General features: G+C 36.0%; 1 protein-coding gene across 4 annotated transcripts in view; it reads left to right on the top strand.

Annotated features, from left to right (window-relative positions):
• Window positions 1-27,964, top strand: part of Nipped-B (Nipped-B cohesin loading factor) — a 293,544-nt gene that overhangs the window by 15,850 nt on the left and 249,730 nt on the right. For 3 of the 4 annotated variants that reach the window (XM_083117506.1, XM_083117503.1, XM_083117504.1), the window contains exon 2: window positions 17,832-17,905. The exons of the other annotated variant lie outside the window; for it this stretch is intronic. The gene's annotated coding sequence lies outside the window, so the exon portion shown is untranslated. The remainder of the gene's footprint in view (window positions 1-17,831; window positions 17,906-27,964) is intronic. 4 annotated transcript variants of the gene reach the window in all.

Genomic DNA, 27,964 nt, shown 5'->3' with positions numbered 1-27,964 from the left:
CGCAAGAAACCAAAATCCTCATTTTATCTAGTTTAAACCGAAAACTTTTGCTTAGATATGTGCCTGTCCTACTGTATTTCTTGCGTTGTTCGGGCACAAAGCAACAGCACAATTGCGCGCCATTTTCCTGAAATGTTATTGTTGTTGAAAAAAATTCTCCACTATCACACAAGAGCTACAGAAAAAGAAAACACAAGGCACTTCACACAAATGCAGATCCTATAACAAGCGGAAAGGTCTGTGATAGCGTCACCTCTGTCCCGTGAGTGACGTCAGGGTTGGGAACGCCCACGACCCTCTTTTTTCAGCTTCGGGAGGGAAGACTGCGCTACTTTCTCAACCATATTATATACTTACTTTGATCCTAACCACTAAAGATATTCCTATGTTCTTTTTTTAGAGAAAAATATATGTGGTGATAAATAACTAACTGGGTTGGTATTGTGTAATATAATCTAAATACAAATTAAGAACTTGGGGAATAAATCAGAGAAAGTGGCAAATATGTAAAATAGAAAATTTGAACCTTAATTTTCAAATCTGACATGTGAAAAACTTGCTTCATAACTGCCATGTGTCACTACAGTTATGACTGCAAATAAAATTTAATGTTGCCAAAACTTTTCCTTGATCATGACCTATTATTTTACACCAAAAAATATTAACTGTGTTTGGAGATAGCATGTAATTTATTTGACACACATTGTCAAATTTTTACCTATTCATACACAAACTGTTTTTGCTTTAATTTATTCAAAATATTCAGATGAAATCAAATATATTTCAATGGTATTCTGATGCTACATTTGTAATGTACATTATTAAGCTGCTGCTGTTCAGTTGATAGGCCATCAAGGGGCAACATGGAGTAATTGATTAAGGCACTGGATTTGTGGTAAAATCACAGGTCTGTGGTAGGTTCAATTTTCACCACCAGCAAAATGAATTTCACCTGAAGATGAGAGAAGAGGTGCTCTCTTAAAACATAGTGTTAGAATAGTACAGTTTAAAAGCACTAGACAATGGATAATGTCCAATTAGCCCTTAAAAGTGCTTTGCTCAACATTATATTTGACACTTTAGCGACCTGTGAGTCCCCTATCATTTTTCATCTGCCCAGTGACAAATATTACGATCATACGTAATAATGCTATGAAATTAGAAATATGTACTTTCTTACAGTAAAAGAATTTAGAAAAATATTTTTTCACATTAACTAATCTTGTTGTTATAAAAATATATTTTTTTTAAATTTTACTCATATTCACTTAGACCCACAAGTTCTAGAACAAAAACTAGCCGGCCCGTGGCAGAGTGGTTAACACATCAGGCTGCAATGCTAGGGGTCCTGGGTTTAAATTCCAGCCTGGACATTGGTGTTTGTGAGTGTTCATTCATCAATTTCATCATACCATCATTCATCCCCATCTTTGCAATTAGCCAAAAGTGTCAGAAAAGAGAAGTAAAATAAAACAGAATAAATCAATCAAAATCAAACAATCTAAAACAAAAGCCACATGTCTCAGGAATTATCATACATGTTGTCCAGGTTTTCATTGTGCCTGTCTAATGCAGATTTCACAGACTACAAACATGTGTTCACAATGTACATTATTTTCACAATTATGACACAGCTTTTTACTTTCTATCCAAGGAGTGAGGGTATATGTGGCATCTTTTTTGTTTAGTGGTTGGCCAGATAAGCAATTTACTCCACACCAGATTAGACTTTTCCTTAGTTTTCTTCAGATTTGAATAAGATACTGTTCTTATCATTAGTGGCTTTATCAGTTCATAAGCCAGGTCCTTGATGAACATTCTTTAACGATGAGGCACCTTTATATTTCACTGTGGATGATGTTGCATACAAAGAACAATTGCATTTAGTGCTGCAACATCCAACGTATGCATGAGAAATGCAAGTGGCTCACCCAGACTCAAATCAATGGGTACTTGGGAGGGTGGATAAAGGTGGCCGGACTGTGGTGCTGATCACATCACCTCCAAAATGACTGAGCTCGAGAATGTTTTGGGCCCTATCCCTACATCCACTAGATGTGTTTTCATGGCACAGTGCTGTATACATGGGGAACTTTACCTTTTTAAGCAAGTGCCCGCTGCCTTGTTTGCCTTTCACATGTGTAGGCTCGCCATTTCTATTCAGTGAAACTCTGAACTTGAATCACACACAAATGAATATTTTGGTCACACATTTAACCAGTAAACTCAAACAACGACATGCGATAAATAAATTCGACGAGTGTCATCAGTCAGAGAATATATAGAACTGTTCATATTGATGCAGGTGTGACTTACTCACGTAGTATAAATTATCAGTCCAATATAAAAAGAAAAAAATATATTATAAAATACCTAAAAATACTTACGTTGGTGAGAAATCATTCTGTGAAACTTTGTTTCGGGATGTAACTACTCCCTTCATCAGGTAGATGAGCTATGGCAATATAATTATATGGCTGCATCAAATGAGACATGGATCAAGAGGTATGGTAAAAATGGATAACAGGTTAAAATGTGATATAGGGCAGCTGAACATGTGTAAGTGCCTTATTCCTAACATTACGTTAAAATACTGATACAAGAATCCGTAAAAACAGTCTAAAATAAATTTTCTAAAAACATGTTAAAAACACTTTTCCTGAAGTGACTCGGTGAATGTAGTACAGCTGTCTAAGGAGGCCTCTCATGGAATGCCAGAAGTTGTGCAGTGTATTTCCCTCATGCTCTTCTTCCCCCCTGTTGGTCATGTGGGTTACGTCATATCTAGCTCGAAATCTATTATTTCGCGAGATGCATTAATCACAGCCAGGGTGACCTGGAAGCCGATTTTTTCTCTTGTTGTATCCCACCTTTTAATCCATTTTTCATCAATGTTCCCATCCTCTGTTTAGTTTATTATATCTCCCTTTACAGATATAGTCTGCTTCGTACACATTCCTACTTAATGGTTTATGATCAACTCTCATTATTTCTCGCTTCTGAAATTCATGTTCTTCCTCTGTCACGTGTTCTGATAGTCCAGTTCTTTTGGTTCCTTCTTTTATGTCTTTGTCATTTCCCCCCACCTAATTTTCATGCTCCGGCCGGTTTGACCTATATATATTCTTTATTACATGAACATGTTATATAATAAACCCCTTTTTCATTTTCTGTTTTATTCTCCTTTTCTTTCTTATCCTTTTTATATTGTGTGAAATGTTTCTCTACCATTCATAGTTTCACGGAAATCATATACTCACCAACGTAAGTACTTTTAGGTATTTTATAAAAGATTTTTTCTTTTTATATTGTACTGATAATTTATAGAACTGTATTTTGCAGTTAAACTTGAAGGGACCTGACAAGCCCCCATTATGCTTTTAAGGAGAAATTTTGAAAAATGAATATATTCAATAAACTTAAAATTGAAAAATTACAAAACAAAGACAATGTGAACAAATGTCCAAACAAAGATGTGGAAAGTTTCAACATTTCACAAGAATAAAAAAATATGAAATATTTCATGTTTTATAGCCCACCGGCCCTCTGAGTCTCCCATTGTGCTTTTAAGGGTTAACATTGCATGGTACTAACATTTAGAGAACTGTTATCTTTATATTTCATTATGCTTATGTATAAAGCAAAATGTATTTGTATTCTGGCTGGCTTTCAAATACCGTATTTATTGTGCAATGTGCACCCTGGTTTTCGATGGGGAAAAGCAACAAACAATTATGTATCGTACATGATAGGCAGTACAATTCAGGGCCCAACAAATATTGCTGATATGCATACTCAAATTCCACCAGAATGATGCTGCTTTTCTCGATGTCTCAGAACGCTTCGATACAAAGTGAAAAATCATGAGATGCTACCATTTCACTCATATAGTTTTTTTTAATTGTTACAAAAAAAATTCAAATCTAGTAATTTGTATTTGTGCCTGTTGATATATATATATGCTATACACAGTGACATAGTGAAAACATGCTTGGTTTTGATGTTGGCTGTCCAAATTTTCCCATACATAATACGCACCACAGTTTTTTGGGGCAGAAATTGTGGAAAAAATTGCACATTATACATGAGTAAATACAGTATATCATATAATTTGGTTAAACAATTGTTAATCCTGGTCACGTAGCAAGTCATGGTGTATTTTGGCTGCTTAGTGCAGTGGTTTTCTACCTTCATGAGACTGCAGCCTTGTAAATTCATTTCTTAAAAGCTGATGCCATGATCCCAAAAAATTTACTCATAAGTACCTTTCTCTATACCTTAATTAATATTATTAAATATTTATAAATAAATTATGGCATAATCATAAAGAGTAATATTTCAATTGAGTGGCTTGAGAGTAAAACGTGGTAACGCCCACTCCATTCAAATTTGAGATAACTTTGGGTTCAGTTGCTGCACCATCTCCTGTTGCTTACACATTAGTAAACAATTCTAATCAGTTACTGTTTATTGGCAAAATGCACAGGAAGGTGCTTAAGCCACAGTTCAATGGACAAGCTTGCATTTTTCTCAGTTCCATACTTTTGTGGGTTATCACGTTTTACTCCTGAAACACTGAATTATGGCTAGACTTTCTCAGGTTTAAATTAGTTGTCAACCACTAACCGCCATTGTAACAAACCTCTCGTGACCCAGCAGTTGTGAAACACAAACACTGGCCTAGTGCTCAGTGGCCCTAAAACAGGCAGAATCAATTGAGATTGTCCGTAAATGGCAAAAATTCCATTTTTCATAAAACCGTTTTTTTAAAGAAGGAAAAAAAATGTTGAAGTCCACATTATGCATATGGCTAGTAAGACAGTGCACTATGATGCCAGGAGTCCTCAGGTTCGAATCCCAGCCTGGCCATGGGTGTTCTCTGTCCCTTCTTCATTCAGTTTCATCATATCATTATCTCATTCCCATCTTCATGATTAGCCCAGGGGGAGGGGGGGGGCACCACTACTGTGTTACTGTCCGATGGTTGTCGGACGTTGTGGTATGGACATTCTGAAGAAACATGGAAGCAAATAAGTGTGCTGTGCAACCCTATAATTTGTCGGATGTTGTTGTACAGCATTTGTCAGACATGCATGTGCTTTTGTCGGATATAGTCGTCCAACTAGTGTCGAACCTCGACAAAATGTCTTGCTACAACATAGAACAAAAAATGCATGCATGATACTCTTGTGGAATTAATTTTTGTTGGATGTCTTCAGATTGTGACATGTCGAAAATCTCATGCCTAAATGCACATAGCAGTTCGACATTTGTTCCCTGTGCCACAGACTGCCCAGCCAATTCAGTAATTTAACAAACCAAATAGACATTCTTGGAAATCAGGCACATTTTAGAAGTCTGTTGAGTAAAATTATGCAGGTCACTTTATCAAATATTAGTTTGTTATTATTTTTCTTGTTATTTTCTGTTGTTAGCACATTCCAATGTAAAATGGCTAATGGTGTATTTGGAATATTCTGTTAAATAAATAAATAAATTTGTCATCTGCGACATCCGACAAAAAATGCTTCTGAGCATGCAAAAATCTGATTACCATATGTACCTCGCAGTCTCCAGGAGACTGTAGCATATTGATCAGTGGGGAATATTGCATAGTGGTTTGGATTCCATTTTAAAACTCTATACCCGCTCATGATTTGTCTATCTGGGCATGAAATGTACTTAAAAGTTTCATGTGTGGGTGCCACTTATGTTTAATTTAAAGGTTGATATAAAAGGTTTTATAAAATATGAAACAAATTTTAATATCAAACTGGTAGTTGTTTCAGGTCAACCTTACTATTCATAATGTATATGCAGAAGTACGCCTTTTAAGTGGATGCATATATACATCACATTTAATACTTAAGATCAGTGTTCTACTACAAGGGAGATTAACATTTATATTAGTCTGTGGAGCCCAAAGTTCCTTAAAATTACAAGTATTGTTGGTGCATTATTATTTGATTGGATGTTACATAAGAATGGGCCTCCCCAATGAGATAAAGTAATGATATCACATTGACTTTATCAAACTCTTTGTGTTTATGACATAATGTGTTTATTAATATTTAATTTCAAGGGTACACATTAATGTATAGAGTTAAAAACATATATATATTTACAAGTAAATTTTTTGGGATCAGGGTATGAACTTAAAATAATAAAAAAAGACACCAGGTTGAATGACCATCAAGCCAAATTATTATACATGATTCACTTGAACTCCCGAATACAAATACTTTTGGTTAAATACAAATGCAAAGGGGTTTGATACTACATTTTCAATTTTATATATAGTTTAATATAGAATAGTATCATTAACCTTTAGTGGATGCCTAGTACGACAGTGGTACCAGCACCATATGTCAGCAATTAACATGACATTTTTTGAAAACTGCACACTATATATCCATTCTCTTTTTTGTTCATTTGTATACATATGAAGGTATGACATACTTGAATCTCAAAACAATATATTCATTGTTACTATTATTAACAATCGGAGTTGGAAAATGTAGATCTTTCCCCTCAACATATGATGGGATACATTTATAAATAGGCTATTTACTCTTCAAATAGCACTTTTTGCTGATCAGTTTTACTTTTGCATGTAATAATGAACAAAAGAGCATGATCACAATGTGCAACAATTACGTGTCCGCCGGGAAATGTTGAATTTTCAAAATTTTCAAAAAAATTATCGTTTTCGTGCAACTTCTGTAGGACTGATGCTAGAAACGATTTTTTAGATTATTTTTCCATAAGCTGACAACACTGCTCTTCTTTAAATTATTTTCCCCCCAAGAAGTATCAGTCTATTTTCAGTGCAACATTGCTTGGTTGTAGGAATGTACCACTGCACAGGGGAGCACTTTACTTTTTTTTTAGTTATCTAAAAAAGAAGAAAAATAATAATTAAATAGGTATTACCCACTATCCGAAAATAGTGTTGCCTATCAATTTCAAGCAGGATATTGGTTCTAGAAGTGGAGCTTTGTAAAATAGGTATGCACATTTATGTGACAAAAAAGTTTACTCCTTGAGAAAATCCAACAAAAAATTGAAAGGAAAACTACAATTTTCCCCCAAAATGTATTTTTTAAAATTTCATCCATTCTAGCTTGACCTCTGTTTAGCACACAGTGAAGAATATGGTGTACCTGCAATGGGACATTATTTACCAAGCATATTGCTATATTAAAGTTACTATTGGTACCAAGTCTTCTCTCTTTGTATTGCATAATACAATTAATTTTTACAATGAGTTGTTGAATGATTTTCAATGCAACTTTGCACATTTGTAGGACCAGTATAGTACTCCATTTTAGAATTTTTGTATTCATAAACATAACTTGTGGTGTAGCAGCCCATGAGGGCCAGGACCTACCAACCGACTGCCAGCCTCACTCCCACCACAGACGGGAGATTATCCAACTAGCTACGAGGTTCAGCATGATGAACCTCCACTCATAGTTGTAGGTTTCCATGACCGGATTACACTACTCACTCGTAGCTCCCCAATTTTCTCACGATTGTTGGTGGCTGCACAGCCCCGGTGTGAGATCAATTTTTGTATTCACTTCGGTTTATTGTGGTGGCCACAATGGCTCTTCAAATAGGAAGTTTTGTGTAAGTTTTAAAGTTCCTTCTTTTGCTTCTACTTGTGTTTGTTGGGATGGCAATACCTAAATTTCCCTTCACATAATAGCCTGATTTATTTTTGAACCCCAATGGGCCCCGGGTTCAAATCCCACTCAGGCTTGGTTGTTTGTGAATTCATTCATCAATTTCATCACTCATCCTCATCTTCGCGAATTAGCCAAGAGGCACAAAATGCGAAATAAAATAAACTAAATCGATTCAATTCAAAATTATTTTTGAACCAAACCAACCCCAACTGTCTACAGAAACAAGTTGCACTTCTATGAATTTTTCTGTGTATTACCGCACATTTGAAAACCACATGCTTAAAAATCTTCCATCCTGATAGGCTTACACTGGTAAAACAGGTCACAACATGCAATGGTGAATAAGTCTAAACCAAAATATTAGGTATGATGAGTCTACATTTAATTTAACCAAGAGGTGTTTCATGCACCAAGTGTCATGCGTATGCCACTTTAGGCCTAAGTCCAGTGATATATAGCCACGTTTTTCACTGTTTTCTCAGACATGTCCATTCCAAGATCAGCGCTAATTAATCATCTAGGACTCCTTCAGTTTGAAATTATCTCGTTCCTGCAATGCTCTTATTATAATTAACATACATTACTGTGAAATGTATAATTTTAGATTGACATCATTTTCCAGGGAAGGCCATGCCCCCCCCCCCTCCCTTCTGGACATACATGAGACATCTGTCTTACACTCCAAGAAAGTGATCGTAGAGAGTAACATTCAGACATATGCTACAGTCTTCTTGAACTGTATAGTAACATACAAAATTAAATTCTCCTTGCCTTCGCAGGAACATGGAGTATTGGGGTACATTGGAATTTTTGGAAGGTGGTACAGTATCCCCTAAATCCTTCTGTCTAAATTTTACACCTTGTACATCCCCCAAATAATTTTAGAGGCATAAGAGTTTCCTGTTGAAAAAGTCTCAACTTAGTAAGCACTAAAAGTTTCTTTTGTCTACATCGTCTTCCTATCCAAGAATAATTCAAATGACATATACCTATTTTATTACATAGTTGTACTAAACACACAGCCATGAAAATAGGCTGCTTGGCAGAATTGTACTGCTGCCACATATGGTAACAGTGAGAGCAGGACAAAGTAGCTGTTACCTGCACACTGTGTGGCAACATCAACCGGGCTGCATTGCCTAATTCGAGTGTCAGTCAACCTCTCTCCGGGGCACTTTCGAGCCCCATTCGATACAGAGATGGTGATCGTGTGAATTTAAAGTTTGTTACAGGCCCCAGAAATGGAGTTCCATATCTCCACGCCAGACTACTCTTTAACCTCTGAACACACGAGGTTGTGCTCCGATATGACAACAGCACAAACTTCTGCCACCAGCCCAATTTCATGGCCATGCGTACAGTTAACTCACTATATTTGTGCCTTCAGAAAACTTTTTTTAAAAGTGAAAACTGTTTGTAATGAGTGAAGAATTATAGAATTCAACTTAGTCAAGCCTCAAGCTGATGTCATTTTGAGTAGGGAGGGTTGTGCATTTCTAAAGCACTAACCAATAGATGACAAGCTATCAATCTGATTCAGAAGAGGAGACAATTCACCTTCACTTTCAAAATTTTCAAATGTAATTTTAAAAAACTGAATCTTTCCACTATGAAGCATTAACTGTATTTTATTCAGAATAAACCCATTTTTAAAACTATTTTTTAAAAAGTGCTATTTTTGTGTAAGAAGTTTGAAGAACTAAATTTAGATTCAGCACCTTGTTCAAAACTGCTCCCAAACTGCTCTACGGCATGTGCCTGGTAAAGGCTGTGCAGAAATAAAAGAAATCATTCATTTCCAATACTTTGTCGCAACTTTGTGGGGGTAATATAATAAAGAATGGACATTTCTAAGGTCAGCATTACTATCATGTTGAGCTGTTTCCCAACCAGATGATTGCGGAGTTCTTGGGAAAGACATATTAAGGTCGCTGTGTAATTTGTTTTGTTTTATCTACATTTAGGCAGGGAGGGAGGGTTGTGGATTTGACAATTTCTTCCTGTGTTCTCTTCTGTGTAGGGAGACTTTTGTGTGATGGTATCGGTTGAAACCACAGTGACTTGTTTGTATTACTAATGGCAGAATAAGGATGAGCAGGGCATAGAGCAAGCCAGATAAGCTTTATTTTAATAACTGTTGCTTTTCTCCTACTCCTATCAGCCCAAACAACAATAACAAATAGTGTTTACATGAAATTGAAGAAGAGAGACAATCCACCAATTTTTTGGTGTAACTGTAATACTTGAAAACGTCTTGCAACATTTAAAAAACTTCTTTCTATGCATCCTGTTTGTAGAGAGAAGTCCACATAAAAAAAAAAAAACTTTGCAAATGCCACAAGACATCTGAAAGTGATATAGTGCTACATGAGAATCATTTTGGAGTTATTTAATGTCATTAAAGGAATGTAATGTGATGAGTTAGTATGACTTGGTAACTAGCTTTTGCTCTTTTAAACTAGAATTATACAAGTATCAGTATCGGTGGATATTGGTGAGGGCATCTGTATCAATTCAAAGTGGTATCGGCTCAGCCCCAATTAGAATTTATTGCATAGTTATTCCTACTGTTACCAGTAGAGCCATGTTGATGGAGTTGTTTAGGAAGGCCACTCTGGCACAAGAATTAATTACTTTTAATCAAATTTTTAATTAATTAACATGTTTTAAGGCTATGTTTCAAAATGTGTAGCTTTATTTTAGTTCGATTTATGGTTGTTTTAGCTTGTATTAAAAAAAAAGGTCTCCCCGATGGGCACAGTGGTAGTGCCATCACTTTGTAATCAAGGGGTCTGGGTTTCGATACCCGGTTGAGGCACAGTGGTTCAGATCCCACTTTAAACTTTAGGTCTGGTCCTGATTAGCCTTTCTGTGCATAAAGTGGACTTGAAGCAACAAAAAGTAAAGAAAAAAGCTGGCTCTTTAGAAAAAGGTGCTGGCTCCTGAATTATTTTTAGTTATGTCTACCCCTGTACATACTGTACATAGTTACATATATGTGTATTATGTAAATACACAGATGAGCAGTTGAATAAGACACACGTACCTAGTAGCGTGTAGGACCCACTTTTGCAGTGATGCATCATGGCATGGACTTTACAAGGCACCGGAAGCATTCAGAAGCCATACCAATCCATGATCTCTGTGCCGCCTTCCACAAGGCACAGAGATCGGGAGCAGAGTCCACGCCACTCATGTCCCTCTCAACAGCATCCTAGATGTGTTCGATTGGGTTAAGGTCAGGTGACCTTGGGGACCAGGCAGGCACCCTCATGTCTATCCACTGTTACCATCTAAGCTAGCCATTGATGTCCCTGTCATCGACTCGTCGTATGCCACGGTAGTTGTCCCTGGACACAGTTGGTTTTACCTGAATCCATGTACTCACAGTACACTCTTGACAGGTGGCCCATGAAAATCCCAGTGCATGCACGACTTTGGAGATGGAGTACCCCATATGTCTGGCCGTGATCAAAGGTGCTGATTACTGGTGTCTTCCCTATTCTGTGCTCGACTGTTACTCATACAGTTTGTATAAGGTCTAAGGCCTTCACAATCATGCATCACGTGACACTTCCATTTGCTGGTTCAACCACAGTGCCATTTCACCAACATGGCAGGTGTCTCATCAGTGTATGTACTGAACTTATTGCCACCTTCATTGATAGTAGAACCCTGTCTATCTATTGAGCACCTGTTTCACCTTAACCTTTAAAGTCCCATGGCGCTTATGCAGTTTTTACCTCTGTCCCAGGCCATTTAAACTAGTTTTGTAAGGTTTAACAAAAATCGTTATAGCTTCCTTCCTATGGCAGATAATTTAGTGAAACAAGAAACGTTTTACTAAGAATAAAATGTACTTTGACATAGAAAGAACGAAGTGTTGCTATCTGTATGTATTTGTTATTATTCGTGGCTTCAAATGTGAAAATTGAAAAGAAAAGGATAAAAATACAAAATTTTGCCCCTCCCTGTTGAGACACGGGACTCAAACAAATTCTATGTCCTATTTGCAACCACATGTCTACATTATAATTCAATATTTATTTTGTTCCTAATGCCTTTTGCCATCCGAAAAAAAAAATGAAAACTAAACTAAGTGCACGAGTTATTTTTGACAAGGGTTGGCAACATGCACAATGAAGTGCAGGAGTTCAGGAACAGAAGCAGATACAGGAAGAACTAGAAGGGTGTTAGGGGGGGTGCATGGGGTCCAGGCCCTCTGTGCATTCAGAGGTGAGGGGGACTGAGCAATGATTAAGAGTCAAACTCTTCACATCTTCGCAATACAAATGCAATGATTTAGAAATCTGGTAGATGGCTTTTTACTTAAATCTTTACCTATTGAGCACCTGTTTCAACTTAACCTTTGAAGTCCAGTGGCGCTTATGCAGTTTTTTACCTCTGTCCCAGGCCATTTAAACGAGTTTCGTAAGGTTTAGCAAAAATCGTTATAGCTTCCTTCCTATGGCAGATAATTTAGTGAAACTAGAAACATTTTACTAAGAATAAATGTACTTTGACATAGAAAAGACGAAGTGTTGCTATCTGTATGTATTTGTTATTATTCGTGGCTTCAAATGTAAAAATTGAAAAAAAAATAATGTTGCCCCTCCCCCTCCCTGTTGAGACATGGGAGAGGAACAAATTCTATGTCATATTTACAACCACATGTCTACATTATAATTCAATATTTATTTTGTTCCTAATGCCTTTTCCCATCAGAAGAAAAAATGAAAAAGAAACGAAGTGCATGAGTTATTTTCGACAAGGGGTGGCAATATGCACAATGAAGTGCACGAGTTATTTTCGACAAGGGTTGAGAACATGTACAATATTTTTTTTTAAAAAAATGACAGGAATTTCAAATATACATACATGAAATTGGAAGTAAAAAAAACTTCCCGAAGGCTGAATAAAATGTACTTTGACATAGAAAAAACGAAGTGTTGCTGTCTGTAGGTATTTGTTATTATTCGTGGCTTCAAATGTGAAAATTGAAAAAAAGAAAATAGACAAAATTTTGCCCCTCCCCCCTCCCTGTTGAGACATGGGAGAGGTACAAATTCTATGTCCTATTTGCAACCACATGTCTACATTAAAATTCAATATTTACTTTGTTCCTAATGCCTTTTGCCATCCGAAGAAAAAATGAAAAAGAAACGAAGTGCATGAGTTATTTTCAACAAGGGGTTGTCAACATGCACAATGAAGTGCAAGAGTTATTTTCAACAATGCTTGGCAACACGTTGCTGTCAATGCATATTGTCTCTTGGTTTCAAGTTCCACACTCTTCGAGTCATGAGCATAGAAAATGAACAGGGTTGCAAGGCGATGAAAAAAGGTTCTGTGTACTCTCGTAATCACCACCATAATGACACCATTAGTACAAGACCCATATGTGCCACAGAAGAATGTGCAACTAATGCCCTTAAATCAACTTGTAATATTCTCAGGTGGAATACTAGTTTTATTTGTTTACACAACAATCCTTACATCAAATGAAATATTTAAATTGAGAGTAAAAATATAATAATAAATATAAATCCGATGCTACTCGTATTACCAACACACTATGTATTTGTAGACACATTGTTAATTCCATCTAATAATAAATATAATTTGTTAGATTTTTGAGTGTTGTTTCAACCTAAGATTTTTAAGTGTTGTTTCAACCTCCGTGGCAGAGTGGTTAGCGCAGTGCACAACAACACCAGGGATCCCGGGTTCGATTCCCGGCAAGGGCATGGATGTTCTTTGTGAGTGTCCCTTCATTAATTTCGTATCATCAGTCGTCCTTATCTACGCGATTAGCCGAAGGTGACAGAAAAGCGAAGTGATATAAACCAAATAATTCAATCACTATTATTACTAGATTCGCTCACACCACATACAATATATTGTGCTACGTATTTTTACGTGAACAAGTGGGTGGGAGGGGGAAGTCGGGCGATCACATTTTACTCTTTTGCTAGTTGATAATTTACTTTTAGTTTTAGGCATCTTGAGGAGCAGTGTCGAATTTATGCAGATGCAAAGGAGGAGGAAGGGTCCCCAAGACTTTATTTCTGCATATTTTAATGTTTTCTTTAAAGTGTATTCACACGAAATTACACAAATATTCGAAACTAATGACAAGCCAATCTTCACTAACAATATCACTGGACATTTTATCTAAAAGAAATTGCAATAATAATGTAACACGACCACTATTACCGCTCAACTGAAAGAATTGGGGAGCAGTTTGAGTGGGGAAGCTTGTGGGATGGTGAGCGAGGTGCCTGTGTGACAGCCGGTACATTCATTATACCCTGACATTTTTATGGCCTTACCAGTCTCCCGGTCGATAAGCAAGGGTCTTTGTGCTTCACCATGTTCTTACCCTTAGACTGCATGGGCTTGGTGCAGGGCACAAGAAGTTCATTGGCCATGCAAAAAGGTGCATGCGAATCAGACATTGTTCTTTGAATTTCAAATTCCTTACCCAATCTCCACTTCCTTTGCAAATGTATAAGTCCAGTTTAGAATAACAAAGGCTAGTTACTGAGTCATACTAACTCATCACATCACGTTCCTTTATTGACGTTAATTAACTCCCAAATTATTCTCATGTAGCATTATAACGCTTTCAAATGTCTTGTGACATTTTGTATTTTTTTTTTTTTTTTTTTGTTAACTTACCTCTATACACAGAGGATGCAAGGAAAGAGGTTTTAGAAATGTTGCAAGACTTTTTAAAGTGTTGCAGTTACACCAAAATATCAGTGTATTGTCTCTCCAATTCATGTACACATTCCTGTCGTTTGAGTTAACATGGAGAGGGAGAAAAGAGACTTAAAAATATATGCAAATACAGTTATTAAAATAACACTCAACTGGCGGGCTCTGTTTATGTAATGCTGCCTATCATTCTCTGTCATTTACAATAAAAACAAATTGCTGCAGTATTGGCCGATATCAACAGTCACATATAAGACTTACACAGAAGGGTAGAGTACAAGAATAAATTGTTGAATTCACAACCCTCCTTTCCCACTTCAATGTAGATAAAACAAAACAAATATCACAGCAACCTTCACCCATCTTTCCCAAGTACTCTGCAATCATCTGGCCCAGAAACTGTCCAGCATGATAGTGCTGGTTTTAAAAATGTCAGTTTGCGATCATGAATTAGAAATGAATGATTTCTTCTATTTCCACACAGCATATACCAGGTAATTACATGCCTTTTGAGAAGTTTGGTCACAACTTTCACTTTGCACATGCCTTTGATCTTGTCAATCATCTTTTTTTTTATGGTTAGCAAAGTAATTAATGAGATTTATTTTCTTTAATGAGATTTCAGAACTTTGTCAAATTTCTTTAGATATCACATGCCACTTACTACCATGGATTGATCAAGATTTCTACCTCAATTAATAACCTAGTAATCCGTAATAGATCAGGGCCACATTTGTGTCATTATGAAAGTGAGGAGATGATGTTTTCTTTTATCATGGAGTATATTTTCTTGGTGAAGGAATTAAGTTGTACTAGAATTGTGTATGCAGCACACAAGTTTACATATTAGTGTGCTACATATCCAGGTATCTGGGTAAGACATGGATGTTGATGGAAGTTGTTGCATCGGTATCGGAAAGCATTGGGTGCTGGACTCATGATATCTCTCTCCCAGGTTCGAGTCCTGGTCGCATGGGTGTTCCCTTGTGTGTGTCCTTTCATCAAGTTCATGTAGCTAATCCTCATTCACCCTCATCACCAGGATTAGCTGAAAGTGACAAAAAATGAAATAAAAGTAAGAAAATACAAAAAAATCTTTACAAGACATATTTGTTCCTTCATCTGTTCCATCAATTCCCAATTAATTTTCATTTTTGAAATTAACCTTGAGGTAGAAAATTGATGTAAAATGCAATAGAACACACTAGAATTACTTCTAGAGACATCCAAACTTTAATTAATCTCCAACTGACAAAATTGTGAAGTTAATGTGTGCAATAAATTTACCCTAGAAATTTAAGTACCAAAATTTACACTTTAAATGCTGTTTTTAATTTTATGCATATACATTATCCATATTGATGCAAAAATCTGGTACCATATACCATTTTAAATGTTGATTTGTATTTTTTTCTGCTTTGTGTTGTTGGGTTAGATATGAAATGTAAGCTGATTTTTGCAGGCTTCCATGATGGTGTAGTGGTAACATTGTCACCTTGTAATCAAACTGTTCTTGGTTTGATCCCAGTGGAGAAACTTTGTGTAGTGGTTTGGATTCCATTTTAGACTGTAGGTCTAGTCCCAATGGATGATATTCAGTGAACAGTTTCCCCCACAATTCATTGCGTGAAATTATACCCGCTGCCATGATTCCGGCAAATGTTTCGGAGCTTGTTGAAAGCAAGTTTCATAAGTATTGTGCTCACAGCTTATGTGGCTATAAGTATTGTGCTCAGAGCTTCTGTGGCAGTGATTCAAGGTACAAATATAACAATTATATGCCAAATGAAGTCCTTTGCATTTTGCTTAGTCTCATAACAATGACCAGACTATCTAAAATGATGCTATTTGCTACAAAACAATGTTTTATAGAGGTATGTAACATCTGAAAGATGTACATACTAGGTCTAGGGAGCCTGTTTCTCGAGGAATTAATCAGACCTATCTGATAGCTGGCTAATGCTGTTCCCTTGTAATCGAAGGATCTAAAAATCGATTCTCGGTGGAGGCACATTTTTAATGGTACTAGTCCATCTGAGCATAAAGTGAATTAGAAACAAACTTTCTCTCGTGAAAATGATAATTTATAGATATGTCCCAAAGTGCAAAATTGTGTACTATTTTTTTTAAGCCAGTAACATATCTTTGTCACTTTTTGTATGTGTATTGAGACAGTCATAGAAGATATGCTGAAGTGTGTATACAAATATATCCATAGTGAGAACACATATGCTGATTGATAAAAAAAAATAAACTTTTTTGTGAACATTATTAGAGATCATACAGCAACAACACGCATTACAAAGTATGTAAAGAGTAACATAACATTCAAATAACGCTAGCCTTTCAAATACGATTCATATTTCATCTCGGATTGGAAAAATCGGACCATCTTAACCACTGAAGAAACTATGAAGGTATGATGTTCTCTCACAATTAAAACATCAACAATCCCCCCCGTGCATGTGTTAATTCACAAAGAGGAAACTTGATTTCAGAATCTCCAATAATACAATTAAAAGTGTTAAACACCATGTCATTTCCATGCAGGCAGCATTTGCTTCGCTTCACACTTGCTGCTGTTTTCTAGTTTGTGTGCCAGACCGCATGCTCACTCGGTCAGAATTCTCATCATGCTCTTCACAGCTGAGTCATATTGAATATCATTCAATATCATATCTAAACCTAAAGTGAAGTTTTTTTAAAAAAATTACAATAGTAAAAGTTGATTTTAGATTGAATTGGGAAAGATATAAGAGAACATGAATTGGAGCTGGTATATTTTGTGTATCTGGCATGCTTGTTACATTATGGACTTGGAGAAGTCTCTGAAATTATTGTCACCACTTCCTCCATGCTCCTTTCATGAACTCGTATAAGTTCCAGTCAGGACATGTGTTCTTTTTATGTATTTGCCATGTTTAACGAAAGAGGTAGAAATATAATGTTAATGAACCAAATAACTAACTTTGTAGCTTTCTTAAACCTGAAGGTTTATGGCTGCAGCAACACAAGTCTTTCATCTATCCCTATCCTGGGCAAGATCAATCCAATCTTTTCAATCCTTACCTATTTCCTTTAGGTTTATCTCAATGTTATCCCTCCATATTGGTCTTGGCCTTCCAAATTAACCAAATATAGACAGAAATCTTACCATCCGTAATTTATCAGAAATATTCCAAATTTAAATTATTGACACGTTTGCAGTAAAACTGGTAATGGACATTCAGTTAAATGTAATTTTACAGACAGTTTTAAGTATGGTATGCTTAATTGGCTTGGTTTTACACACCAGCAATATATATTTATCAACATGTCCCAATAAACTAATATGATTTGATTATATATCTTATTAAGTATTAAATTTTTCTTCAAAGAATAATTTTCATCTATCAATTTTATTTTTCTTTTCCATTTCAGAAGGACTAAATTTCATTTGGTGGAATTGTTTAATCAGTAAGAAACCTCAGCTAATATGGAATTCAAATTTTGAGGTATGAAGCATGCATTTTTCACACAAATATTGCAAGTTGCCTTCTGTGGACTTGGTGTTGCTTAGTGTTAATTTATTTGCATTGATTTCAAACAGCACATATTAGGTAAATATGAATATACCCTCATATTCATACCTCTATACTATTATCATGCACATGTTGGAACATGATTTTTAAATTATATTTTACAACTTTAATATGCTTCAGATAATTCAGGAATTTTAAGCAACATTTAACATATTAAATAGGATTATTACCCCTCTCAAAATTCCCTCAAAGAGTTGAATTTTATTTTTAAAAAGTCTATGTTTGGAGTAGTTTACCAATGGATGGCTGCTTATAGGCTCCACCAGGTTTAGCACTTACCACTTTGAGATAAATATAAATATTTATAATAAATTTTGAAATAATAAATTATGCTTGTAAAACACACATTTGGTAACTTCCACTAGATGAAACCAAAGAAGCAGATTTTGGAAAAAATGTTGCAATTTTTCAGTTCTTAAGAAAATTATTTTTTTGATATTCTCATAAATTCAAATGTCTTATTGTGATTATTTGAAATTACTTTCTATTTGATCACAAGAAATGCATTGATGCAATGTGTGCAAGAATCTAAAATTCTACACAAACACTGTGAATTACCAGTTTTCTTCTTGCTAAGAAGAAAGACTTGATCAGTAAGAATGCCTATTGCAATGGATTTATCTGAATGTTTTATGCTTCTAACTTTGAAGAATATGGAATTAGAAATATTACAAATCTTTTATCAAATTATTGCAATTATTATTTCAACAATGGAAGTAAATACTATGAGCATAGAATTTGTTAAAAAAAAAGTTATCTTCTGTTTCTGGATTTGTAAGCATTCAAAATTTTGTTATCATCAGTGGTGCAGCATGAGCATTTTGGCTGGGAATGCTAAGTCCAATGGAAGATTTTGATTTGATTTATTTTACTTTGCTTTTTGTGCCACTTTTGGCTAATTTTCAAAAGATTGGGATGAGCGATGACATGATGAATTTGATGACTGGGCACTCAAACATCAATGCCCAGGCTGAGATTCAAACCCGGTACCCCTGGCATCATTGCATGATGTGCTAACCACACTGCCATGGGGGCCGTCCTTTTTGCATAAATAGTTTACTGTTGGAATGAATCGCCATAAGTATTGTGTATTTAGAAATACAGTCCCATCATGTTTTATTGCTTGAAGTTGGGGAGCTTCTGATAAAACATGATCTATGTATGTTTTACATAGCAAATGAAATGCTTCACTACCTTAGAAATGTTGTTTGGAAGATTGGTGTTTTAATTTTTTTTAAAAATTAGGTTGCTCAAGTCTGAAACACCTTCCTTACACTATTTGGAGTGTGTGTACAGCAAAACATTTTGTTTCTTTCAACACACTTGGCTAACCAAGGAAACCTTTCAGCATGACACAAGTTATTAAGAATCCTACTAGAACATTAGTAGAGATCATTACTGTGGAAGATCCAAATATTGTACACTCTACTGATATATCAGTGCACAGACAACTAGCACATTTTTATTTTTTGGGTCAAGTGACAGAGCAGCCACAGGTTGAACTTCACTTATGACTAAAGAATTTCTAATTTTTCATACCATGATTGCTGAAAAAAACTGAATGCAATTTTTACCAAGTTATTTGACAAAAACTGTGTTGGTCTTTTAGTTTTTCATGCACATCGCTATTCAGGCAATTAATTACACAAAGGAGTGGTCATTAAGAAATTTAGTCTATTTGAGTTTGGTAAAGTTATGTAATTTATATTGCATATTGTAATATTACACAGCATGAGGAACTGGTTTTGAAATTGGAATTCTACTTTTGCCTCAGAAGGCAGGAAGGGTCACATGAACCCTAAAACAAGGCAGGTTGCTTCAGTTGCCAGCATACACTGGTGTACAAGGGAGCCTCTGACACATGCAGTAAGGAAACAAGCTTCCTACAGCTATTGCTTGTGCACTGTGAAACATTTCACGCTATATGGCAGAAGTTATGTACACCAAAGCTCTCCGGCATTTGTTCAGCAAAGACATCGGAAAGTGTTGGAATGACAGTTGTTAGTGGAGCATTGTAAGCAGACTAAAATAAATAGTTATTATGATGCCACATAGCTCAAGCATATATACAATTAATAATGTTTTACTTTTTGTTTACAGCATGTATGCATTTTTTTAAAAAAATGGGGAACACCAGGCTTATGTGCATTCTATATTATTATTATTATTATTATTATTATTATTATTGTTTTGTCCTTGTAGGGAATATTGAGCACTGTTCATTGTCATGCATCATATTAGACCAGATCTGTACTGTATTGCAACATTTCCATTATTGGTTTGAAATTTGATCTTTGCCATTTCTTTTTTGCACCATGTGTAATATCTAGAAAACAAAGTCGAAAATGTACTTGCCATCTTCTTTAGGGGAAGGTTGAAAACCAGTGTAATGGAAAAACAAATTTATGGATGCATGTACAATGTGTCTGAAAAATCAGGTCCCATGAACTTTGACTATACATAACCTTTGTGGAGTGATAGATAAACGAGACACACATAACATTGAATCATTATTCTTTGCAAATGATTTTTGTTCGAATTTTAAATATATGACATAAGAATCCAAATAACTTTGAATATATGAATTTGAAAATTTAAAAGACAAAGTATTTTTTGCTGTTAAATAACTTGGTGATTTCATTACAGTTGTTATTGTTATTTTATGTATGATGAAGCACAAGCAATTTTCTTTCACATAATGAAATATATTCGTGTGGGTTTGTTTTGCACCTCAATATTGAAGTGTATTATTGTCACAAGTGTTTCACTGTAAAGAAAGTTATTGCAAGGGTAGTGCCACATGCAGGTAGTGAGTAGTGACATGGAAACACACACTTGTGGTTCAGACATTTCTTGTTCTTCACTTGTTTCCAGCTGGAACGTCACTAGAGATATCTTGCAGTTGAACTAGTCTGATAAAAATCTTACTTTCAAAGATTTATTCTGAAAGCAAACCTACTTTTGAATGATAATTCATTATAAAAAGTTCCCAATTACATGTTTATGGTTGTTGGGATGAAATCTATTGGGAAGTATAAATTGCCTTCAGAGTGGTTCAACATTTTTGTATTTCTGATATAAATTCGAAATATATAAGATATAATAATAACAACCCTGCCCGACCCTGTGGCCGAGTGGTTAGCACATCGCGCTGCGACACCAAGGGTCCCGGGTTCGAATCCCGGTCGGGCTTGGTTGTTTGTGAATGTCCATTCATCAATTTCATCATTTCATCACTCATCCCCATCTTCGCAAATTAGCCAAGAGGCACAAAACGCGAAGTAAAATAAACTAAATCAAATCAAATCAAAATCAAATAATAATAACAACCCGTGTTGCTGCCGAGGTGGGAGATCATCCAACTAGTTATGGGGTGATGTGTGGTCAGCACGATGAACCCCCTGTCATTGTTGAAGGGTCTTATGACCAGGTTATACTACTTATTCATAGCTCCCCAATTTCCTCACTGGTGGGTAGCCACCAGTCCCATACACAGGCCGAAATCTCAGGAGAGAAGTTGTTACATTTTCCTCCAGGAGACTTGAACCTGCATGCGTCCTGTAGCCAGTGCCAAAAGCCTTAGACCGCACTGCCATGGTGCAGAATATATACAAGATATAGCTTACCCAAATCTATTATCGTCCCCTGATAAGGACACTTTTTTGTATTTTAAGTTATGTTTAATTTATATTTGTATATCACTATCATTATTTCAGTTTGCTCGCTAGACAATTATGTCATCTATAACAATGCAATTTTTCTAGCATTTGCAATATATTTTGAAACAGAAATATTACATCCTAGTGATGTATGTAGCAAGCACTCATTATATGTGGTTTTCCTTTAATTTGCCAAGATAGCAAAGAAGGAAATTTTCATGGAAATAACATGTACAAAAGTTTACCTTTTTGTCCCTCCATAACTGCTAATATAAAAAAATATTGTTCTTAATAAAATGAAAAGCTTGAAAGTGGTGCATAGTATTGTTTATTAACAATATATTTCAGGTATAACATTGCCGTAAACAAAGAAAATGATTTGTAGAATGACCTATTTCAATTTGCAACTTAACATAAACAAAGAACATTTATAAAATGCTTTTCCATAACAGATCAAATGTATTATTGACTTCAACTTACAAAATGTTTTCATTCATATTTTACCACTCCTCATACCATGTTCACTCTTGAGATAAAAATGAATATTCTATGGATGTTTTCCTTGTACTTTTACATTCAGCAATGAGAGATAGTGTGTGCTAGGGTTGGAAAATTATGTGCAAAAATAATTTTCTACTTGACTGCATGTAAAATACATGCAATATGTAAAAAAAACACAACATTCATAAAATCATGCAAAGCCACATATTTTAAGGTACTACACCTAAAAACTACTAGCAATTCAGATATTGCATTCAGATATCAGATGTTAGAAATTTGACTTAACTAATTTGCCCTGTAATCTTAATCTTAATCAATAATGATGTCAATTTTAAGATTTCTGTATGACATGATCATTTCTAATGTTATTGCACATATGCAAGTTAACAATCCTAAACAGTATTGATGTCAGTTTAAAATTTCTGCTTTCTGTTTGTCATAATCTAGGTAATGTTGTTTCACATGTGCAAGTTAATAATCATGATATATTAATAATGTTATTTTGGAGTGTTTACGTAGTGTTTCATCTGTGCACCCCACAATACATTTGGAATGCTGATACTAAAAATCTGAGCAACGCATTAGTATATAAGAGTTTCAGAGTTATGCATAAAGTATTTAATGCGTAGATGCATATTTCTCTTCTTTCATGAAAATCCATATATTTGAAGCATATAAAGATATTTCAGTATATCTGGATGGCTTGAGCTAAAAATTATGAAGTATATTCGAGGGCAATTTTTCTTGTAGTGGCAACATGTTTGAGAAAGAGACATGAAAGAAGATACATACTTGGAATAATTTACAATCCTTCAATGTAATCTCCTGCTGCTGCGTGAACACTTTTTCAAACATCTGGCAGTTGTCGGGTGCCATTGATAGCTTCCATTTGTGGCACTGTGCGCAGAGACTGCCCTGTGCCCAAAATGATACTCGAGATATGTGGAAAGTGTTTCCCCCTCAGCAGTTCCTTCAACTTGGGAAACAAATCTCATGTCAGGAGAATAAGGTGGATGCTCCAACACCTCCCAACCCCATTGTTGCAATACGTTCTGCACCAGTTGGGCTGTATGACATCTGTGTGTGATCTGTTGCCCTGCGAGAATGTCTGCCACCATGTTCTTTCGCGGCTGATTCAAGACCACTTTCAAATGCCTTGGCCCATCTGGTAACGGTACAATATGGCAAAGCGTGGTCCACATGCCTCGTGTAAGCCCTCGTGAATTTGCCGTGCTGTTCTTCACGCGTGAACACTTCACTTTAACGTCTTCTAACTACCACACAACAGTACTATTCAGCACCAAACACCTACACACGATTCGTAGTTCAAGACTAAACAAGATCCGATCGTCTTTTGATGTCTCCTCTTCTCAGGATCAGCTGCCATGGTGACTTGTTAAGTGGTCACTTCGCAATCTTGCGCTAATGGAGGTCCTGTATTTTAATCCTATTATAAGCATGGTTGTTCCTTTGCGTGTGTGTGTCAGTTAATTTCATCAAATTACTATTCATCCTCATCATCGCAGCCAAAAGAAGCAGAAATGATAACAGGGTGGATACACATGTTATTTGCAATTTCAATTTGATGACTGAATTAAGTATCTATTAATTATTTCTTTAGGCTTGATGGGCAAGCATGTTAAATTGTCAACTTTTGATCTCACCATGAAAGTTCCCAGGTTCAAATCCTAGCCTAGGTATCATTGTTCTTTGCTAAGCTGTGCTTCAAGTTAACTTTGAAGCAGGTTTTCACATATGTAGATCCAAACGTGCGCACAAGAATATAGTTTCGCTGAGAAGGGTTCTATTCCAACACAAATGCATACTTGCAAGAAAACGGTTATTTAATTTGTAAAATACAGACAAAATAATATATCCATTAGCAGGTGTGGACTTGATCGGTTGCAATCACTGTGCAGATGAACTTGGATCCACAGATTTGCCAACTGGAGTGTGTTTTGCGCTGAAGATCAAGAGCGAGTCGAGCGAGACTGAATACGTTGCAGAGCACATGGAATCCGTGATACCAGTGTTGCACATCCCACTATTTTAACCCTATGTTTATCGTGATTCATAATCATGCGATACAGCAGCGAGAATAGCTGAATCGAAGTCTCCCAGCGTGTGGTTTTACCTGAGTGTGTTATTTTGGACATCATCCGAAAGGAAAAGCTCTTCAAAGTCAATCAAGTTGTTTTAAATACATATTCCTCCTTACTGCAACAAGATCAAAATAAAACAGGTTGTGAGGTGATTTGCCGTCAATATGCACCTGAACAGTGTCACGAGTATTGAATGATTTGCGGTTTGATTTTAGGAAGAGGAAACAATTGTTTGTTGTTTGACAACAAAAGAATCTTCGCAGTATTAAAAGATAACCATGAGAAGAAGCATGTTTATTATTTGGACGAGACATGCATCAATTCAGGGGATGGGGGCATACAATGAATTAAGTGTGGAAGGATACCACCGTGCAAAACCACCGCCAGGGCTGAAACAACTGATGAGAAAGGGGGAGGCTTATTGTTTCACCCACTGGTGGCAATGAAGGCTTTGTTGAAGGTGCATCTTTACTGTTCCATTCATAGAAAGGGAAGGGTGATTATCAGCAAGAAATGGAAAAGACCAAGATTTGAATTCTGGTTTAATGAAGTGATTCATAATTTTAAACCAAACAGAGTAATAGTAGCAGACAATGCACCCCATTGTATATATCACCAATAAAAAACATGCTTTTTTTTGGTGGTATAATTTGAAGTGTGTGTGTCTTATAGTAATGGATGAATTGCAAACGAAGCAACCAAGTTTTTCATAAATTTATTTATTTCTAAACCAAAAACAATAATTTGTCAAGAGGGGTCTATCATTGTTTACTCTTTTGTTTTTCTTGTTCTAAATATACACACATGCTCTCATGTTTCGAAGATATTTTGCGATATATATTAAGTATAACACATTTATTACATGATCTATGCACAGAAAGAACTTTAAAAATTTAATGTTTCAGGAGACAAAAAGAAGCAAAAATACATTCCGCTTGACATGCATGCGGGTTTTGATGTGTTGTGCGGTTGCCAACACTGCGGATTTTCTTAGTGTCTGCAATGTAAGCAGGTCGGCAGTTGAAGCAAGACTGACACGCAAGATTCCGAGCTCAGTTCTCGCATGGATTAATACATTGCTGCAAAGTTAGCCTGACGTGCAGCTTAGTTTCCTTTGGTCAATTTAATCTAATTATCACTCATCGTCATTGTCACAATTAACCAAAGTGGCAAAAAAGCTGTGTTAAATAACCAAAATACAAATACAAATTATTTCTGTAATTCAAAAACAATAATTGGTCAACATGAAATTTGTTACAAGGAATGTGAATGGTGTTCTAAGGTAAGTTGATGGTGCTGAATTCGAAAATGAAATCAGTTTTTTCTTATCGGGCTCAGTTTTCTTGTTCCACACTAACCTGTATCTAATGCAGTTCATGAAAGTTCTGCCCATTGGCCTGTGGCTTAACCTATATTTACTCTACAGATATTGTTGAATAACAGTAGTTATATGACCATTGAATGACCAGCATGTTCCTAAGGCCAGGGACCTTCCTCCAGTTGCAACACACCAAATAGTGAATAAGAGAGAGGCTTGAGTCATGTCCGAATGCGTAGAATCGCCATGTTGTTTGTTGTCACGTGCATCTCAGCATTGTGAGTTCTGACGGAGTGGGAAGTGACTGTCTGTGATTAGGTTGTGATTCGAAGTTTCAGAAGTCATGTGTAGTGTTAGTGCAGAAGAAAATGCCTCGTACCTGCATAAATAGCCCCAATTCGTTTTGTTATATATGTGGAGAGTTTACATTTAAGTCACAAAAGCGATGAATTACCCCTCTTGTAATGAAGTGCTATGAGCCTTATTTTGGGTGTAAAATTGGGGAGCAGGACAAAACATGCCCCCCCCCCCCCCACATATGCTGTTTGACCTGTGTTACACTTCTGACAAGCTGGTTAAATAGATCACGTCACATGTCGTTTGCTTTTCCCATGATTTGGAGGGGACGAAAATAGCTGGAATCACGTCGAAAACAAGGAACACGTGAAGTACCCAAATTTGCTATCAGCCATGGGACCTGTATGTCACAATGAAGAATTGTCGATACCAAAGCCTCCTGAGAATGTGACTGTGAGTGAAGATGTTTGTGGTGACCAACACTGGGAAGAAACTGCAAGAGATGAAGAAACTGCCAACCCAACATTTAAAGTGTCCGGTTCATCAATGGAGCCACACTTATTGTCACAAGGGGATCTGAACGATCTTACGTGGAATTTAAATTTGTCTAAGCAACAGTCCGAACTTTTAGCTTTGTGACTGAAAGGATGGAATCTCCTCACTTGCAATACGAAAGTTTTTTTTTTTTTTCGTGACTGCCATACTATTTTCTCAGAATATTTCTCCCACGAAGGAGACATGGTTTCTTGTAATGACATTTCATCCATTATGGATTGTCTTGGCCATGAATACAGTTCACACGATTGGCGTCTTTTCATCGATAACAGCAAAGTTAGTATGAAAGCTGTACTTCTCCATAATGGAAACAATTTCTCATCAGTACCAATTGCTCATGCTGTTAACATGAAGGAGACGTATGAGGACTTGAAACAGCTTCTGACAAATATCCAATATGAGAAATACAAATGGAATATGTACGGAGATCTCAAAGTAATTGCAATTCTGCTTGGCATGCAGCTTGGGTACACAAAACACTGCTGCTTCTTATGCGAGTGGGACAGCAGAGACAGAAAAAATTGCTATTGTGGAAAAAAATGGCCTCTTCTCAGTGAATTAGTGCCTGGACAGAAGAATGTGGCGAATACTCCTCTTGTTGACCCCAAAAATGTTTATCTCCCGCCCCTGCACATAAAATTGGGACTAATTAAAAACTTTGTGAAAGCCATGGATAGAACTTCACGTGGATTCATGTACTTGCAACAGAAATTCCCAAGAATCAGCGATGCCAAATTAAAGAAGTGTTATTTGTAGGGCCTCAAATAAGGGAATTGATGAATGACGAGGATTTCATTCAACAATTAAGATGTTGAAAAAATGGCATGGTTGCCTTTTAGAAGTGAATGTAAAAACTTTCTAGGCAACCATAAAGCAGAGAAGTATCGCGATATTGTACATGGACTAATTAGATCATACCAATGTATGGGATGCAACATGTCTCTAAAATTACATTTCTTGAATGAGCACCTGGACTTCTTCCCAACTAACCTTGGTGCCGTTAGTGACGAACACGGTGAACGGTTTCACCAAGACATTGCTCTAATGAAAAAGCAGTATCAAGGCAAATGAAGTGCCGCAATGCTGTCCGACTACTGCTGGACCTTACGAAGAGATGTTCCTTAGGCAAAGTTTAGTAGGAAATCGGGAAGGAAACATTTTTAGGTATGTTTATACACTTTCATGTTACTCATTTACTTCATTCCTTTGTATACTGACACAGATTTATTACCTGTTACAATTGTAGAACTTTTGTGAAAGCAAGTCATTTTGACCAATACATATAGAACATAGACGGAGGTAGGCAAATACAAAAAAAACATTTTTACAGGAAACCTGAGCCAGATGGAGAAATTCTGAAATTAGATCTGCATTCAGGGGCTCAGTAACTTCTAGAAACAGCTTGTTTTGTTCTTGTAACATTCAAAAATATTTTTTTTTTTTTTGTAGACCAGTGAATTATTTTTCACCTTTTTCTTTGACTGCTTTGAATAATTAAGGACTTTCCTTTGGCTCTTCCTTATTGGGGTAATTTGCTTAT

Source organism: Lepisma saccharinum, chromosome 2, assembly GCF_977018435.1.
Source record: "Lepisma saccharinum chromosome 2, izLepSacc3.1, whole genome shotgun sequence".
Lineage (NCBI taxonomy): Eukaryota > Metazoa > Arthropoda > Insecta > Zygentoma > Lepismatidae > Lepisma > Lepisma saccharinum.
Note: the sequence above shows the minus strand (reverse complement) of the source record. Positions and strands in the feature narration are given on the sequence as shown.